General features: G+C 30.4%; 1 protein-coding gene across 11 annotated transcripts in view; it reads left to right on the top strand.

Annotated features, from left to right (window-relative positions):
- Positions 1–1,754: 1,754 nt before the first annotated feature.
- LOC107445917 (protein hu-li tai shao) overlaps positions 1,755–14,113 on the top strand; it is a 75,724-nt gene continuing 63,365 nt past the window's right edge. For 8 of the 11 annotated variants that reach the window (XM_071187625.2, XM_087155511.1, XM_071187622.2 and 5 more), the window contains exon 1: positions 1,755–1,930. The gene's annotated coding sequence lies outside the window, so the exon portion shown is untranslated. Of the gene's footprint in view, positions 1,931–9,614; positions 9,704–14,113 lie in introns of all 11 variants that reach the window. The other 3 variants (XM_071187626.2, XM_071187619.2, XM_016060410.4) reach the window with 1 other exon arrangement.

Raw genomic sequence — 14,113 nt, 5'->3', positions numbered from 1 at the left:
TCAGTGTTCTACTAGGAATCGTGTCTTTACGATTAGTTCACTGCGAGACATAATCAATTACAAAAACCTGGAGCAAAAAATGGGAGGTTGGGTTAAGTTGGGTCCTGGGAGGTTGGGTTAAAACTCTGAAAACTCTATCTACTACTCCTCTAGTTCAAGGGCATAGATGAGTGTGCTGCTATGCATATATCACAGAGATAAGAACGTGTATCAGTGATTGAAAAATCGAGCACAATGGCACCATGTTTGATGGCAGCGATCGCAAACCTATTCATGCCTTGTGACTGGTGGTAAGGTGAAAGATTGACTTCCTGAAGCTTTACATTTACTTTTTCAAGGACGCAGTGGACTGATCGTTAAGACATGGGTCTCAGCAGATCACCAAAGTCCAGCATCACTGACTGCGGTCAGCATGCGGGTGGGTGACCACTTAGATCAGTCTGTGAAGGGACGGAGGGTGTGCGGCATTGGTCCTCGTTGAACTGTTCTACCGCTAAGTGCTCGACTTCGCGCAAGGATCATCCTCAGGGATGTTTCCCAGACCGTCGCCAATAGCCCATTGTGTAGCTCTAGTGCGACGTAAATGAAATGCAACAGCCACAACAACAACAGGGACGTAGTTGACTTGATTTGATCATAGTGAACGACAACGAGTGGCACCAAACAGCTAATTTTTTTAATGATTTTCCAGAAGCTGAATATATTCGTTGGATGCATTGTTTAGATAAATCTCCTGACCCCAAATTCCGTTGAGCATGTCCAGTACGCTCCGGACAGAGCAATTGCGACTCGTTCCCCCTTTCAATAACAATCCAGAAGCTGAAAGCGCAAACTCCTCCTGAGTGAGAAAAGAGATATAATTGAACTATTTATGTACTACATTATAATGGTAAACTATTTTCTTACAAAAAAGTTTTTCTATTTACGTTGGCGCAGACGCCATCGCTGTTCACGCTTTCAAACAAATAGCTTAGTTGTGGATCTGTAATGCAACCTGGATAGATTGGCTGGTAAGGCCCTTGTGTGAGGGATCGTAAGTTTGATCCCCGCCAGCCAGTACTTCCCATTTACAAAAGGGTGACTGATGCTCGCTAGGTCTGTTGGGGTCACAAAGTCTTTTAAGTTCCTGTAATATCCAGGGGTATTGGATCAGATTTTGATTATGCTCTGATTCAGGTCAAAATTACGATCTGTTGATGGATGGATGGTGAGTGAATGTGTCCTCCCTGTTAAATGGGCTTTGACGTATGTATGTTGTCTCCGGATCATCCTCAGGGATGTTTCGAGATCGTCGCTAATAGCCCATTATACAGCTCTAGTGCTACGTAAATAAAAAAGGGCCAAAGTATTTGCAATGCTATTAATCACAAAAGCAGCAAAAAATAAACACAACTAAATATTTATCTGTCACTGCAACGAAGTTCTGTGCGTCATATTGAAGCATGGTTATAGGTTCGAATCTGAAGTGGCTATCTAAAAACAAAATGATAAAATGAAAATGGCTGCTTTCGTAATAGTGTTCCTAATCAACCGTATGACACTAATGTATCTTTTGAGTAGTATCTACTCGTTCAAAATTATAAAAACTGTAACATTTTACGAACGCACTTTTTCGATATGGCATTCGTAAAAACACCGAAATCTCGCCAAATACTGATGAGTATTTTCCTCGCCAAATATTCTGCTTTTGATTGGTCGTCTGTGTGGAGGCAAATCTATGCGCAGACGTTTATGCCTGGTACTATCAATTCAATATACAGAAATTTCTTGTTTCATGCCGCGCCCTTGCGAATCTGTGGGTAATTGATGTGGTGGTGTGTTTGGGGTTTTTTGGTGTATTTTACTTAATGTTTAAATTCGTCAATTTTTCTTTTACCCTAATGTTAGTTTATTATACTTTGTAATTGAAGTTAGTGATTTTTAATTTTGGGTAAGTGCACCTTTTCTTTTACGTCTATTTTCAACGAACACATTATTTAACAACTGTGAGTTTAGCTTATGTCATCGTTTGGTTAAAACTTAATATTTTTGGTGTTTAAATAGTAAAAAGGTCTTTGCATTTGAAATATATTTATGTCTGTACGTTTTTATATGTTTTATCGTAAGCATTGAAGGATTTTTATAACCGTTTTAGTTTGTGAGTTGACAGGAATGACTTATTACTTGAAGCCGTGTTCTTTATTTCAATTTTAGCTCTATATGAAGTGTTCTTACTCGTTATTTTCGTTGTCCTTATTACTATGCTTTCTCAGAAAACCTGTGTGAACAGGACTTTTTATTCGCGACTTCTGAAAATAGGTACAATCATAATAAGCTTAATGACTCTAAATCTAAAACTTTCCTCATGTGTTGGCCTAGTATTTAAGTACAATCTTATCCGAAATGAACCTGTTTTATGAAATTCTTACCTTTTTTAATTTTGCAAAGTACTAGATCAAAAGGTTTAATTTATATTTTGGTCAACAAATTATGCAAATTTTTGAGATTGTCAAATTTTATTATTTAAAATCTATGGAGAATATTTTTGTTCATTGATTATTTCTGAGATTTATATTTGCTTACAGTAGAATTAGTTTTACATCCCATAAACTGGAGTTACTTTGCCCCTTTTTTCCCCATTTCGCCAGGAAAGGTAGAAATCTGAACGATAGAGCTTTTCAAATTATTTAAATGTGTTTTTAATGATTATTATAATGAATTATTATGAATGTGTTTTTAATAAGTAATAATGCATTTGTATAATGTTTTAATTTTCATTAAATAACTGAGCATATTACAATGTTGGGTTGAAGTAACCCCTTTTTGGGTATAGGGAGGAATTCTACTGTGAAGTTGGGAGGAGGAGGGCAGATTTCTCAATTACCATCACTTGCTTCAAACATAGATTGTTCAGTAGGGATGTAGATTGTTCATGATTTAATCCACAGTTTGGAGCACTTCATCTTTGTGATTTAGAGCCGATTTTTCTCTGTATTCAAAAATGGAAGAGTGCACCTGTGTACAAATTTTTTAGCCTTGATGACTGATTTTTTACATTGATGAGTCATGTCTATTAATGATTAATTTTCTATTTTTGGAATTATGCATCATTAGACTAGATATTTAAAAATTAGACCACAGGCGCTTTTCATTTTGATAAAACTGGTTTTCCTCCTAGACATTTTAAGTACCAATTTAATATTTAACTTAAACATTGCATGCGATGTTCTGTTTAAGATATTATAAATATCATTTATACCAATGCATAAAGATTTTTTTTTTATAAAAAATTTAAATTTGTCAATTTTTTTTTAATTTCAAAAAGTCTTATTTTGGTTTCATTCTGGTTTCTTGGATCGGCTAAGCCGGGGAAAGAATAAAAGGTACTTTTTTTAGTTTGCATTTTTACTTGTAACTAAAGTTATTTTGCACGTTGTTTAAATTAGTTATTTTATGCAAGGAAGGTACCTGTACTGTGATTTTTCTTTTATTTTTAAATATGATTATGAATGTGTAAGAATATCGGGTATCTTTATATTTTTCTTCTGATTTTTCCATATATGGTTAAAGATCTGAATGATTTTTTTAGGCTTCTGTGATTGTAGATGTATTATGTCCAAAATAAAGAAAAGAAATATGTTCAACAAAATTTTGTCCTAATGTTTGAATTTTTATGAACTAAGTGCGAATCTTCATAGTTTATGGGAGACCTGAACTATGATAGTTTGTTAGCTCCAGAGGAGATTTTAAATTACGAAACTAGACTAAAAACATACTTTCTATTAACAAATATGCTTTTTATCTAAGGATTTAGATTTTTGTCCTTAAAAATAAGGAGAAAATAGCCACAATCTTGAAAGTATGATACCAATCAGAGCTTAAAATTAACCAGGGTCTGAGACTATAAATTTAACTCAAACCATCGTAAAATATCAATGGTTACCCAGCCTTTTTCTTTTGTCCTAAAATAGCATATTTTATCATAATAATGAGTATTATGCATTCTCAGAATTGTGCTGGTTTATATTTAAATTCTCTTTAGTAACTTAAAAAAAAAATAAATAGACTTGTAAATGGACCAGTGACTAAACTTTCTTAATATTTTCCTCAGGTACTAATAGTTTTGACATGAGTTATGATTTTGGATATGTAAAAACTGTTATCTGATGAACTACAGGAAATGAAAAAGGGCAATGCACAGTTGTATTAAATTTGATAGTCAGTAGAGCAAAATTGAAATCAATGATAATTTTTATGTGTTTAATAGTTTCCTAGTGATTCCGGGTCTTCAATGAAATCATATAAATTAAATTCTCTCTATTAAAATTGTATAAATCTCTATTTAAAGATATATAGTACATTTTAAGTTGATAATTAATTACTAAAAAAATGCAATTAGTAATTGATTCAGTAACCCTGTGGCAGAATTTTTTCATAGAAATATCTTACTGCAAGACATTAAAAAATAACAAATATGCATATTACTAATTTAAAGTAAGAGAAGCGTTAACTTCAAAAAATAAATAAAAAAATTGGATCAAATCAAATATTTTTAATTGAATATGCAATTTTTTTTTGTTCTATTATTATGGATGATATTCTCACTTTTTGTGGGAAGATAACACGCTGATTTACTTCTTCACATTTTGTGATTTATCATCACATTAAAAAAAATCGTAAAATCTGTAGGAGTAACTACCAAAAAAAAGATAGACGGCGAAAAGGCGAAATCACACTAATAGGACTCTTCTGAAGGGATTACTAAATGTGTGTTTTCATTTTAAGAGTCCGCTGTTGTAATAAATAATATTGCATTAAAAGTATTGGATTTTAAAAGCTATGTGGAAATCAGTAGTAATAACTGCATGAAAAAAAAAACGAAAATTTCTACAGAAAAGAAAACCAAATTTCTACGGAAAAGAAAAAAAAAACTTCATTATTCTTTATTTGTCATTATTCTCAAATGAGAATAGAAAAATCACAAGCATTTCTTCCCACTTCGATGCACGAGAAATGCATCTTTTGAATATAATTATGAAAAAAAGATAAAATCTTTCGAAGATTTCTGCAAAATCGAAGATTTCTGCAAAAAAGAAAAGCTGAATTTTTTACTTCCCAAAGGAAAAATCTTTCTGTAAGAACTCTGTAATGTTTTGCGACTATGTCGCCACGAATCTGCCACAGGCTTCAGTAACAATTCAACATAGAATTAAACCCAAAATTGTCGATCAATTTTCCTTTAATAATCAAAATAAAATATTTTTAAGAGATATTAAGACTCTATATCCTTTTTGATATATACTAATTCAATTAGATAATTTAAAATATTTTGCTAATTGTGGAATAAAACAAGTAGCACTGAATACTGTATAATCTTGAAAAGACTGGACTTCTAGAATCCCAAAACCTCCAAAATGCAGACTTTTTTTCTCTTTTTCCCTCCAGCTGTTGGTGGAGGAATAAAATTAGTTAAATCTATTTTAAATTCGAGGCAAGATGTGAGAACTCACATGTCTTAATAACATATTAAATAAATGTAGATTTTAGTTCTGGAAACTCAGAATAACTTTTAAAAAAAGTGATCAACAAAACCATATGAATTTATGTTGAAATTGTCCTGCACGCCTTCTCAAAGTTTTGAGATAGCTGCAAATTGTATGAGACTGACAATAAATGACTTACAAACCAAATACATACCAGTACAGAAAACACATTTTTATGATACCACTTAATTATCTAAAAAAAAAAATGGAACTGTATCTGGTTTTAATTACTTTTAATTTTCGGTTAACAGAAAGAACACTACCTCTAAAATCTATCAATATGAAAACGAAAAGTTTTTTGGACTTGCACTGTACTTTATTGAAATCTAATTTTCTTTTCAGAAAAATGAAGTTTCTAAAATATGTAAAACTCTCATTAGGCTTGTCCTGATGTATGATTCAGAGACCTGGCTTCTAACAAAAAATAGCTAGACAAAATAGTGATTTTTGAAAAAAAAGTTTCTTGGGAATAGTTTTGGCGGCATTAAAAATATGACCTTTGAGAACATTTTAACTCAGAAATTTATAGAATGTCATCAAGAGCATCAAAATTAATAGAATGAACTAGGCCGTTCATATTGTCAGAGTAGTTGAAAAAGATCCGGTAAAGAAAATAGCATCGAACCTTCACCAGTCTAAATAAGGAAGGCCTAAACAATTCCTTAATTTGGCCGAATCATATTTTAACGTGATTGGGCAGTTCAGGTAAAAAAAATAGGTTGATTTGGAGAAATCTTCATCAGAAGGTTCTTTCTCTTCCTGGGCTGTTGTGCCAAATATGTCTACTCAATGCGATTGCTGTAATACTAATATAAATTAAAACATTTTGATTTAAAAAAATCTGAACCGACTGCAGGCTGAAAATATGATAAACAAGTCACGAGTTTATGACAAAATCTTCATATAATGCCTTTTAAAAAAATTTACTCAAATTCATGTGTCGTAATTATGTAATAAATTTTGGAATTTTAAAGATAAATTGGTAATCCGTAACAATTACTGAATGAACAGTTCTAACCCCACTCAAATTTAGGATGAAATTGAGTGTGCCAAATAGTGATTAGGTAAATGTGATTCAAAATTCACATGCTGTAATAGTACTATTAAAAACATTACCGTTTTAAGAAATCATGTAAAAATTCATTGTAATATCTGTTGAAAAACAATTGGCTGAGCTAAGTGAATACAAATCTAGCACATTTAAAAAATAGATAACTCTCTAGCAAATCTCAATATTCACTGGATAGTAATAACATATTAAAGCTTTGAAATTTTAAAAACTATGCAAAAATTCATAGAATAACTTATGAAAAAGCAAGCAAAACACTATGGGGTTTACAAAAGAATAATTTTTTTTTTTTTTATAATTGTGGACCTGTACCTAAAAACCTAAAATCAAAAAATACTTAATGAATATCTAAGATCAAAAATTTTCCTAAATCTGGACTTTCCATATCTTAAAGTACGAAATTTTGATTATATACTGTAATGTGTCCTTGTATGTTAAAGAATTTAAAAAATAAATATCAGCTTTAGTAAAACTTCATGAAATTGTTGTCCCGTACTGAAATATAATTGTACAATAGATAATTTTCATTAAATTTTAGTTACCGTTTGTTTCTAATGGTAAATGACACTATTTAGTTGCAAAAATATTCTTTGACCGATTCGTATTTAAAATTATGCGTCATAGAGGACAGTTATAGCTTTTTCGTGTTCTTTCTAGAATTTTTGCATGTAAGCAGCATCATTGCTGGTTTAACTGATCAAGAGAGTGAATTCTTTACTGATGATGACAGCTTGCTAAAGTGTTGGATTTAAGCACATATTTGTCTACACTTAGATAATTATTGCAACTTTTAACATTTTAATAAAGTTTTTTTTTTCGCACTATCAAATTTTTTTTTTTTGATAGTATCTTTGGCAGTTGATATTCATTGTTAAAATTTGGATTAGATAAAATTATGAGAAGTTTCATAAAATATATTTTCTCTTAGTATTACTCGCAAATGATAAAGAAACAATTTTAAAAATGCAGAACTGCTTTTCACATTATGCACTGTTCATTGCATTAGTTGATTTCCTAGTCTTTATGTACTCTTTTCGGTGTTCCTCAGGTTTTTTCTTGGCATGCTGGGATGTACCAAGAGTCTGGTATGCTGGAGGATATGGTTAAAAAAATATTAGATATTTTTTTTTTTACGTAGAATTATCTTAGATAAAAGAATGTTTCAATTTTATACGAAAAGGAAAAAAAAATCCGACATAGAGGTACTCAAAGAGAAATTAACATAGTCAATGTGCAAATTTTCCACCGCTTTCCTGAATCAACTGTTGGGACAATATTTTAAAGATTTCCTCTAGCTCTCTCCCTCATAGTTTGATGATCAAAACACCAAATTCATTAAAAAAAATGTGAAAAATTGGACTTGGCATAAGAAAAACTAGTTTCCCTTATTGTTTTACATAAAAGAGTATAGTAGAACTAAATCTTATAATTATGTAAATAAGTGTATTTTATCCATAATTACGAATGAAGATCAAGAGTGAAAGAACGGTTTTTGTCCATTTTTCACAAAAATGTTTGGATTACCATCTGTTGCAATTTAAGAACTGCTAAGTTTTGACAAAACAATAACGTGGAAAATCGGTTCTTCTTGAAAGTTAGCACTCAGTGTAGGTGAGTTATGCTGGGGAAAAACTGCTCCTGTCTGCCTTGGAATTCATTCCCCCCCCCCCCACCTCAGAATCTGATTAAAATTAAATTAAAATTAAATTGGTATTTTAAACAAACAAGCTTTTCATGTTAAAATTTTTCATGTACGCAAATGATAATCTAGAAAACCGTAATAGGAAAATGTGTTAAAGCTTTTTCATATGAATTGGTAAAGATGACGTAGTGTTAAATTTTGTACATTGAGAAGTTCAATTGAGTTTCAAACTAAAAGTTGGAAGCTCTCAATTTGTTATAAGCATTTAAATTAATGAATAAAAGTTTTCGATTAAATACACATCTCTTTTGTATGGAACTTTCTTCTACTTTTATTTTTGTTTTATGTTAAGCAAACATATATACGCAATGGTCGTGCTAAGTTGTGTTTCATGTTTGGTAAGCATATAACACATCAAATGCATGCCATGGTAAACATAATTAAATGAATTGGACATTGAATATAAAAATTAAGCATTTAAAAATTACAATTGCGTAGAAAGAAAGAAAACGCTCGGACGAAAACGTGCATTCTAGGCTGAAAGATGCATTCTAGAATTTATTCTATTATGTATTCTAGGTTACGACTCCAATGGTTTGACCTTTTTTTTAAGTTAATTGTGTCATATTATAAAATTAAATATATTATTTCATTAATGAGTTTCGGCCTTGAAAGTTAAGTTTCGAGCGCGTTCTCTGACAATGCGATATTAGAAAGGAAACATTAATGACTAGGGGAAAAAAAGCTCTTTATTCTTGATTGTTCAAGGCAACAAAAGACATGCCTTCCTAGAAATATTGAGTTTAATACCCTTTGTGGCGCAACCTTATGACCGTGCCTGTAGCTTCAGTTTATTACCGACATTTTAATTCTTTATTTTTTAGATCTGTTCTTTACCGTACTACTTTTCAATCAGGGTTGGAAGAAACTTATTTCTTCCAGTGTCCTGAAGAAATAGGAGAAAACCTGATTAAACTGAAACCAAGTGGAAGAAACTAAAATTGACCAGTGCAATTATTTAACGATAATAATTAAATGAATAGTTCAAATTTAAAACTAATAAAATTTATTATGGTACGAAAAAGTAAAAATTTTTTAAGTTTCATTTTTTTAAAAATAACTCTTCACATTATTTAATTTTATACGGAATTATCAAATTTATATAAATTATTATAATTTATTCTGAATTTTGATTTGTTATATTTGTTTGCCTAAATAAAGGATTAGACTTGTATCTAAATAAATATGTATGCGTATATCAAGTTGAATTATGTGTACCCAGTTATTTCAGTTTATTTTAAGGGGAAAAACTTCTTTTCTAGCTGATGCTTCATAAAATCGCATTTTTCCTTTTTATGTACAAATTATTTCTCATTTTCAGACCCGAATTGAATATTTGTTTGGGCTGCTCGCAATAACGATGTAAGGAAAACTTGGAGTTGTCAAGGAATTGGATTTTGGCAGAATAAAGTAATAGCCGAGGAATTTCATTTTATTCGCTAAAACCTGGAAAGTGCATTGCACATAGTTTCGACCTCAGAAAGGGCATTATAAAAGATTAAAGTCTCGAAAGAACAAAAGTGACTCAAATTACTTAATCTAGTTAAGAACTCTAATTAAGATAATAATCTCTAGATCAAATTACTTCATCTCTAATAATTCTAAGTAATTTTTTTTAAAATTGATAATGGTTATATTTAAATTTTCTACTTGATTTCGAATTTTTTTTTGTTAAATAAATTTTTTTGCAGTTGTGTTTTCAGGGCAGTCATAATTTTTTTTTCACCCATAAATTGACAGCAAAAACAAGGGTTATATATTTTTTTCCCCATTTTCCCCTAAATCCAACACTTAAAAATGGCAGTGGAATTTCGTTTTATGTTAGCCCAAATTGACCAAATTCCAAGTTTTTTTAATTGTTATTTTTTGTTTTGTACTTGTTTAAATTAGAGTAAGTAGCACATCCTCCGGAAAATCTCGAAATTAGATGTCATAAAACATATCTCGTTAAAATTACTTTTTATCAGTTAATTCTATTTTTATATGTTACACGAGTTCCGTTTATATTTGATTTGGCAGTTATTTACAGATTAGCATATCTCCATTAGAAATTGGCATAATTTATATATATTTTTTTCGTACAGTAACTCTCTCGCTTTAATACTTTTAATCTTATTTTTTATTCATAAGAAAAGTGCAACCAGGGTTTACTTAGGATACAATCATAAAATCGGATTGAATATATATAATCAGTTTAAATGTTACTCTACATTTATGAAAGCTACACTGTTGCTGGGTTGTGCTAGGTTGCGTATCTCTGAGGTCGATCATATAGAACAACTGTTTCTAATTTCGCAACTTTTCTTTTCTACAAATTAACTCTTTCAACTATTGATCGCTACGGATTTTGTATTGTATATCATTTGCAATTGTTTTTCAGAGTTGTGTTACAGAAACGAACTTGATGGGCTTTAAATTTGGTTTATTCAATAGATACAATTGCATCAAACTTCTCTCTTGCTCCATTGAAAGCATATGTCTTTCCGCACGGAATAACCCCTAAGGGATTTATCTTCAGATAAATATGGGTTCCACGATCCCTATGACCTTGACTGCTTTTTGTTTTCTCGTTTTCTTTTACTTTTATTTTTGCTATAACAATGCAATTTTTAGCACCATTTGATTTTGTTATTTTAAATAGTTCCTATTGGTCATACTTTATACATACCAATGTGTGCGGACACCTGGAGGCTTAACCCCTTAAAAGTTCCTGGTCTTTAAAAAAAAAGTATTAACTACATAATTGTTTTACATTAATTTTTTTTAATGTAAATTTATTTTTGCATTAAAAAATTTGTAGTGATCTAGTTTTATAAGTATTTTTTTAAAATTAAGTACATTTAAGTTATTAAAGCTTTTTGGATTTGACCCGTTTTGGTCATTAGAATATATTAAATTTGTAGTGGTATAGGCTAATGTTTTATCGTTTATGGACGGCCTATGTGCGTTAATTATTTTAGACATCAGCGATCATCTCCTTGACCTTGTAATTTTGAATGGCTCAGCAGGCAAGGCAAGGCACCCTGTGTTCCTGAAAAACTTTTTGGATTTACCTAACACTTTTAACACTAAACATACCAACACTTCATGTATACCTATTTCTTCAAATGGCCGGACTTTATGTTTCTTGAATGAATGAAATATTGCATAATGCATTCATTGCTCTACGCATTTTTTACATATGCAGGGTGCTTCCATTGTACATTTTCCGTAAACATACTTCTTCTAATTCTTATTATTTCTATAATTCTTATTACTATAATTCTTATAATTATTCTTATAATTAACATTATTACTTCTAAGAACTTGTGCTGTCTTGATTGTTTCGAAATTTTTCTGGTAAAAACTAACAGTTAGTTTGGAATCAAGTAACGATATCGAAATAAAATATAAGCTACTTACCAAAACAATTAGCTTTTGTCTCTTTTTCTTACACAAAAATGCCAATCTAAAATTTTAGGTACTTTCTTGAAATTTGAATTCAGTTATTCTGATTGAACTAATTTGCAGAAATGTGCAATTGTAATCGAATGCAATACGTTGAACACGCATTAGATTTCTGATTCGATAAGCTTATAAAGCAAATTGTTCTTCTGGTCAAATGACCGGTTGTCTGAAACGGTCAATTGATCGGTTATGGTATGTTTACTGTTAAACAGCTACCTATAAACCATTTTGCTTGATCAGATCAAACGAATGTAATGGAGCAAAAATCTAGTTTTTTTAAAAAATTTTTTTATTTATCAAGTTTTTTTTTATCCCTCTCAAATACTAAACTAAGACTATTTTAAGCTTGAATGATGTTTAATCATATAAAGAAATACTGCCTCAATATTTTATTAATACTTCCGTGAGCGGTTACTCATAAATTTTCATTGTACTCAGCCTTTGTTCTAATTGGGAACTGCGAGTATCAGTTTTAAGTTCTAGGTCAATTACTGGATGCAGTATCAATTCACTTGGTTGATATTTCTTTCGAGAATGGCTTCCGGATTTGATACAGTATGTTCAAAATATCTTCTTAAAGAAATTTTAATATATTTTTCAGTAAAATCAAATCTGTGTCATACTTTAGATAAGCTAAAACGAGTTGTTAATATGCAATTGTCAACATGAACTTCTTTATTTGTAACTTATACTATAAAAATAAAGTTTTAATACTATTAGATTGAAATCATTAATATTGATGTGATTTTTTCCAAGTGTTTGTTGTTATTGTTTAACTGACCCGCCTGTGCATTTTTATAGTAAAAGCAAGGGTCAGCGACCGTTAAAATTTTCACTTATTTGAAATTCTTTTCGCGAAGGATGTGATGCATGTGTGACGTTTTTAGATTGAATAGTCCGTGGGCCGAGTTTAATGTTCAAGACGTTTCCGAATGGATAATTTCACTATAGGAGTTGCTAGTTTGAGTTGTGTAGGTGGCGAAAAATAAAATTCAGTCATATTATTGGCATTTTAAGACGTTTTAGAATCTTTGACTGGCTTTATATTCCGCGAAAACTGAGACAAGCTGTCAGTTTTTAACCGATTTGACATATTTCGAACTTTTTTATTGCGGTGTTATTACAGTCTTATATTTAAAATACAAAGTATAGGGGAAAAAGAACGTGGTGAGAACTATAATATATGAAACTACATCAAATAATAGATGTTAGCAACTTTTTGAGTCATTTTTAGTAGGTATCGAGGATTTTATACAGAGATTTACATTTCGTCCGGAAGAAACCTACTTCTTCCTGGACGGTGGAAGAAATTGGAGAAAACCGGAAGAAATTGTACGAAATAAAAGGAACTTAAATGACCAATACTATCTTTTAACTATTAGTACCATAAGAATGGCTAAAATTTCAACGAATTTAATTTTATGTAGTACCAGAAATTATAGCTTTTTTTCACATCTACTTAAAAAAATATTTTCCTATCATTTGTTTTTTTTACTTTTATGCAGAATTTTAAAAATCTATTATGTTTAAGAGTCGGTTTGACTATTCATGTTAACGGTATTTGATTATAAAAATTGTATACTATTTGTAATTGTGAATTTCATATGTGTTTTTTAGTAATTTATGTAACTAATATGCGATTTGTTAGTTTAAGTATTATAAAATTTGATTATACTATGCTATTTTTAGAGTACTTATATGATTAAAAAATTAGGTTTTAAATTCATTTACATAAAGTATTGCAAAGCTGCAGTTTAATTTCTTAAGAAATGAAATTTATTTTTGTTTTTAATAGTTCTTTTAGGTTTTCACTTGTTTAAATATGATTATTTAGATTAGATTGCACTTATAAACAGTTTAAAAACTGCTTTAATTGTTTGTTGATATTCTTTTAGAAAGTTTCTTTTATCTCTTCCACTTACGTTGTTAGAAAAACCTATTTCTTTGGGAGTGGTCTTTTTCATTGGTTTTTTCCTCGGTTTTTTTTTTCCACTGTGGAAGAAACTTGTCATTCCTGATGCAATGTTTTACTCAAGAGATCAAATTTTGAACAATAAGAAAAATTATATTTGTAAACTTGCGATAAAAGCATGATTAGCTTAAGCAGGGGTCTGTTTAGAAGAAATTTGAGTCCGTTAACGGACCCTTCCCAATATATCTTTTCACAGACACGGACCCTTCACAAAATATTTTAACTTAAGAACGGACCCTTTACAAAATAATTTTTCTTTTAATCGGACCCTTCACAAATTTGTTTATCTTCATTATTGTTTTGTTAATCGAATAAACCCTTCCCAGGAAGGGGGGGGGGAAGAAAGACAGATGTTAACGAACTAAGTTTTGTCTTTGGCGGATGCTTCTTCTATTATTCGT

Source organism: Parasteatoda tepidariorum, chromosome 11 (genome assembly GCF_982258835.1).
Source record: "Parasteatoda tepidariorum strain Cologne lab strain chromosome 11, Ptep-v5.0, whole genome shotgun sequence".
NCBI classification, from domain to species: domain Eukaryota; kingdom Metazoa; phylum Arthropoda; class Arachnida; order Araneae; family Theridiidae; genus Parasteatoda; species Parasteatoda tepidariorum.
The sequence above is the reverse complement of the archived record's forward strand: the minus strand, read 5'-3'. Positions and strand labels throughout refer to the sequence as shown.